Source organism: Lathyrus oleraceus, chromosome 2, assembly GCF_024323335.1.
Source record: "Lathyrus oleraceus cultivar Zhongwan6 chromosome 2, CAAS_Psat_ZW6_1.0, whole genome shotgun sequence".
Lineage (NCBI taxonomy): Eukaryota > Viridiplantae > Streptophyta > Magnoliopsida > Fabales > Fabaceae > Lathyrus > Lathyrus oleraceus.
The window spans coordinates 432,278,300-432,284,448 of NC_066580.1; the positions used below are offsets into that span (position 1 = coordinate 432,278,300).

The 6,149-nt window shown below is 39.3% G+C and overlaps 1 non-coding gene across 1 annotated transcript; it reads right to left on the bottom strand.

Moving 5' to 3' along the window:
- Positions 1–273: 273 nt before the first annotated feature.
- Positions 274–380, bottom strand: LOC127125110 (small nucleolar RNA R71). The gene has a single exon (XR_007804570.1). It is a non-coding gene; the product is annotated as a small nucleolar RNA R71 (small nucleolar RNA).
- Between the last annotated feature and the right edge of the window lie 5,769 nt (positions 381–6,149).

Below are 6,149 nucleotides of genomic sequence, written 5' to 3' on the forward strand. Positions count from 1 at the left end.
AAACCTTCGCTGCTACAAGTAGTGCAACAGAATCAATTCTCTGGAAATCCTACCGAGGATCCAAACCTTCATTTATTTGTATTTGTCCAATACGCTGATACTGTTAAAGCTAATGGTGTCACTTCAGAGGCAATTCGACTTCGTCTCTTTCCTTTCTCGTTAAGAGATAAAGCTAGATGATGGCTTCAGTCTCTTCCTTCCAACTCAGTCACCACATGGAACGAGTTGAAGAAAGTCTTTCTTGCCCGATACTTTCCTCCAAGCAAAACAACTATGTTGAGAGCCCAGATAAATGGATTTAAACAGAAAGATAACGAGTCTCTTTTCGAAGCATGGGAAAGATGCAAAGACATGATGAGACTTTGTCCACACCATGGTTTAGAGGACTGGTTAGTAATTCATACCTTCTATAATGGTCTCTTGTACAACACAAGGTTAATAATAGACGCCGCCGCAGGTGGTGCGCTTATGGATAAACCTTATGCCGATGCTTATCAACTTATCGAAAGCATGGCCCAAAATCATTATCAGTGGGGAAGCGATCGAACAATGGTAGAGAAACCTCAAACGAAAAGTGGCATGTACGAGATAAGTAGCCTTGATCATGTTAATGCAAAAGTGGATGCTCTGGCCCAGAAAATTGAAAGTTTAAATGTATCACCTCCAGCCACCGTGGTTGCCGCAACTCAAAATTGTGAAGTCTGTGGAATCCAAGGTCACACTCCTGCAGACTGTCAACTCCTAACAGGAATCCAAGCAGAACAAGTGAATTATGCTCAAGGAAATCCCTACTCGCATACCTATAAGACTAACTGGAAGAACCATCCTAATTTTTCATATAAGAGTAATAATGCTTTATACGCACCAGGACAAGCTCCCAATCAAGCCCCAACTATACCTCCGGGATATCAAAAGCCGATCCCATCTACACCTAACAATAACGTTCCTAGGAAGTCCAATTTGGAAATCATGATGGAGAACTTCATAGCTTCTCAACAGCAAACCAATAAAGACTTCTTAAACCAGAATGTACACACTAGCGAACAAATTAAACAACTAGCAAGTAAAGTAGATGCCCTGGCTACCCATAACAAAATGCTGGAAACACAAATCTCACAAGTAGCTCAACAACAAGCGCCTACTGCTGCCCCAACTGGTACATTTCCTGGACATCCCCAACCTAACCCGAAAAGCCACGCTCATGCAATCATATTAAGAAGTGGAACGGAAGTAGAAGGACCGTCTGATCCAAGGATGGAAAACCAAAACTCTAAAAAGTCAACTGAGGAAGAAAGTAAACCTAAGGAAAAGGAAGAAAGTAATAAGGAAACCGTAGAAAAGAAAGAACCTTATGTACCTCCACCACCATATAAACCACTTATCCCTTACCCTCAAAGGCTTATTAAAACCAAAGATGCGGGCCAATTTAAAAAATTTGTTGACCTACTGAAACAATTAAACGTCACAATCCCATTTACAAAAGCTATTACGCAGATGCCCTCATATGCTAAGTTCTTAAAAAGAAATTCTTTCTAATAAAAGGAAACTTGAAGATAGCGAAACCGTTACACTCACTGCTGAATGTAGCGCCATAATCCAGAATATGCCTCCAAAACTTAAGGATCCTGGTAGTTTCTCTATACCCTGTCACATAGGAAAATTTGTCATAGATAAAGCCTTATGCGATTTAGGAGCCGGTATCAGTGTTATGCCTTTATCCATATGCAAGAAACTGGAAATGGGAGAATTAAGACCAACTAAAATGTTTGTGCAACTAGCAGATCGTTCTGTTAGATATCCTGTAGGAATTCTTGAAAACGTTCCCGTGCGCATAGGACAATTCTACATTCCAACCAATTTTATAATTATGGACATTAGAGAAGATGAAGTTACACCCATTATATTGGGAAGACCATTCTTAGCAACCGTCGGTGCGATCATAGACGTAAAACGAGGACGACTCACTTTCGAAGTAGGAGAAGAGAAAATTGAGTTCATTCTTTCCAAATTTTTGAAAGCACCTGCAATAGAAGACACATGTTACTTCATGGATATCATCGATGAATGCATAAAAGAAACAAAGTTAGAGAATGACAAATTGTCTGACTATCGTGTAGAAGACAAACTTAACCAATGTTTAGCAATAACACCGAACCCTACGCAATGCCTTAAGAAACCAACCCTCGACCTGAAAACACTTCCCAAAAATCTGAGATATGAATTCCTAGACTTAGAACTTGAACGACCAGTGATAGTTAATGCAGACCTAGGAAAACACGAAACCGAAAAACTCCTACATATCTTAAGAAAATATCCAACCGCACTAGGATACAACATCACCGATCTTAAAGGAATAAGTCCTTCTATTTGTATGCACCGCATCATGCTAGAAGAAGACTGTAAAACCTCTAGGGAACATCAGAGGAGACTAAACCCGATCCTGAGTGAGGTAGTGAAGAAGGAAGTAACAAAGTTATTAGAGACAGGTATCATATATCCTATATCTGATAGCAAATGGGTTAGTCCTGTACACGTAGTACCAAAGAAAGGAGGTATAACAGTTATTGAAAATGAAAAAGGAGAAACTATAACCAAACGAATCGAATCGGGATGGAGAATGTGCATTGACTATAGGAAACTAAACAAAGCAACCCGAAAAGATCATTTCCCTTTACCATTCATAGACCAGATGTTAGAACGATTAGCAAAACATTCTCATTTCTGCTATCTAGACGGTTACTCAGGCTTCTTTCAAATACCAATTCATCCTGATGACCAAGAAAAGACAACATTCACATGTCCTTTTGGTACCTTCGCTTATCGACGAATGTCGTTTGGCTTGTGCAATGCTCCCGCAACCTTCCAAAGGTGCATGATGGCAATATTCGCCGATTTTCTCGAAAATATCATGGAAGTATTTATGGATGATTTTTCCGTATGCGGACAAAGCTTTGAAGAATGTCTTGAAAACTAGAAAGAGTTCTAGAGCGATGTGTAAAAGTAAACCTAGTACTTAATTGGGAAAAATGTCACTTTATGGTACAAGAAGGAATTGTTTTAGGACACATCATATCAAATAGAGGAATTGAAGTAGACAAAGCCAAAATAGAAGTAATCGAAAACCTTCAACCTCCGAAAACTGTGAGAGAAGTACGAAGCTTCTTAGGACACGCCGGTTTTTACCGACGATTCATTAAAGATTCCTCTAAAATAACTAAACCTTTGACCGAATTATTAATGAAAGATGCTGAATTCATCTTTGACAATAAATGTTTAGAAGCATTTCAAACGCTTAAAGAAGCATTGATCTCCCCACCCATAATGCAGACCCCGGATTGGAATGAACCATTCGAAATAATGTGTGACGCAAGTGATTACACCGTGGGCGCTGTTTTAGGACAACGAAAGGATAAAAAGCTTCATGTCATATATTACGCAAGTAGAACTCTAGATGAAGCACAAATGAATTACGCCACAACCGAGAAAGAACTTCTAGTAGTAGTGTTTGCACTAGATAAATTTCGTTCTTACTTGGTCGGAGCTAAAATAATCGTTTACACTGACCACGCCGCCATTAAGTACCTCTTAACAAAAAAGGATGCTAAACCTAGACTCCTAAGGTGGATCTTGTTGCTACAAGAATTCGATCTGGAAATCAAAGATAAGAAAGGAACTGAAAACGTAGTAGCAGATCACCTCTCTAGACTCGAAAACCTGGAACCGGAAAGAACTTCGATCAACGATGATTTCTCGTACGATAAACTTATAGCTACTTTGGAAGAAAATAAAGCTGATAAACAGGTAGAGACCACCTTAGCTATATGTGTTACACCATGGTACGCTGACTTCGTCAATTATTTAGCTGCCGGAATAGTTCCACCTAATTTATCTTACCAACAAAAGAAACGATTCTTCCATGACATAAAACATTATTACTGGGATGACCCTTTACTTTTCAAAAGAGGCCCCGATGGTATTTTCCGTCGGTGTATACCTGAAGAAGAGATAGAAAATATAATCCAACACTGTCACTCCGCTCCTTATGGTGGACATGCAAGTACATCCAAGACCTGCTCCAAAATCCTACAAGCCGGTCTTTATTGGCCAAACATATGGAAGGATGTGCATGCGACTATCAAGAAATGTGATAGATGTCAACGCACAGGAAACATATCTAGACGTGACGAGATACCACAAAAGGGCATTTTGGAAGTAGAGATTTTCGATGTGTGGGGAATAGATTTCATGGGACCTTTTCCACCTTCTTTCGGTAACAAGTACATACTCGTAGCGGTTGACTACGTATCAAAATGGATTGAAGCTATAGCTTCTCCAACAAACGACACACGAGTAGTAACTAGACTCTTTAAGAATATAATATTTCCGAGATTTGGTGTCCCAAGAATAGTAGTCAGTGATGGTGGATCGCATTTCATATCTAAGATACTCGAAAAACTACTGTTTAAGTATGGTGTAAGACATAGAGTAGCGACACCTTACCATCCTCAAACCAGTGGACAAGTGGAGGTGTCTAACAGAGAAATCAAACAAATATTGGAAAAAACAGTCGCCACCTCAAGGAAAGACTGGTCATCGAAACTACCGGAAGCTTTATGGGCATATCGAACCGCTTACAAAACTCCCATAGGGACAACCCCATTTAAGCTTATTTATGGAAAATCTTGCCACCTCCCGGTAGAATTAGAACATAAGGCCTACTGGGCTATTAAAAATCTAAATTTAAACTATAAGTCCGCTGGTGAAAAGCGAATTCTTGACATAAACGGATTAGAGGAACTTCGACAAGACGCCTACGAAAATGCCAGAATCTACAAAGAAAGAACGAAAAAATGGCATGACAAACGTATATCCAGAAAAATCTTCAAACAAGGCGATATAGTCCTTTTGTTCAACTATAGGCTTAAGTTATTCCCGGGAAAACTACGATCTAGATGGTCAGGCCCTTTCCAAGTTACTAATGTTTTCCCTAGTGGAGCTGTGGAAATTAAAGGCAAATCTATGGAACCATTTATCGTAAACGGGCAACGTCTAAAACATTATCACTATGCAGAGAACAATGAAGATTCGCAAGTCCTGCACTTAGACGTAATGCCTCCAGAATTTATAGATTATATTTGATAGTTTTTATGTCGAGCTTGCGACATTAAACAAAACGCTTCGTGGGAGGCAACCCAGAAATATTTTTATTTTTATTTCTTCTTTAATTATTCTTTTAAATTTCATTTAGTATTCATTCTTAATTTATTTTAACTTATAAAATTTTTCTTCTTTTCTTCTTTCGGCATTTGGCCAAATCCTGACTAAAACTCTTGTTTTTCTTTTCTCTAGCTAACACTAACCTGATGGGACAAATTGATCGTATGGGTATCAAATTCAGAGGGAAAGCTCAGAAACAAAAGTTTGAGGAACTAGCAGAGAGAGAGAGATGCTACCTAGTTTGTATGTTGATGATTGGGCAATGACTGCCCTTGGACTAAGAGAGAGTGTCCTGTATTTGCTAAGTCAAATAGGGTGGGAAACCACTCCTATCCGAAGACAATTCGTCACTTACCGGAGACTAACGCTAGAATTCCTTAGCTCCCTGATCTATCTACCCAGCCATGGAAAAGGAATAAGCAGAGGTTTCATTCAGTTCAGAATGTTCAACATGGAGTATCAATTTAACATTCAAGATTTTACCAACCTTTTAGGTTTCCCTACCTCTTTTGATACATTCACAGTGAGCCAAGAAGACCTTTTTGAATATAGAGAACTTGAACATTTTTGGGGAAGCTTGACTGAAAATGACGACCCCGAGGAACATGAGTTTCTCTCTGGAAACATACATAACCCGACCTTTCGTTATTTCCATAAGATCCTGGCCCACACCCTTTTTGGGAAGAAGTCAAATATTACTACAGTATCACGTGATGAACTCTTCATCATGTTTTGTGCTTCCCAGAACCCTCCTGTGAATGGTGCCACTTTTATGTTAGCGAACTTTGACCGCCTTATCCAAGATGAACGAGCACCAATTTAAATAGGCGGATTGATAACCATGATTGGTAATGCTATCGGATTACGTCAACCTATGCTTGACCTAAGCCCTTTCTGTGGCATTGCGACTATGAGTATACCCTTCCTCTTCA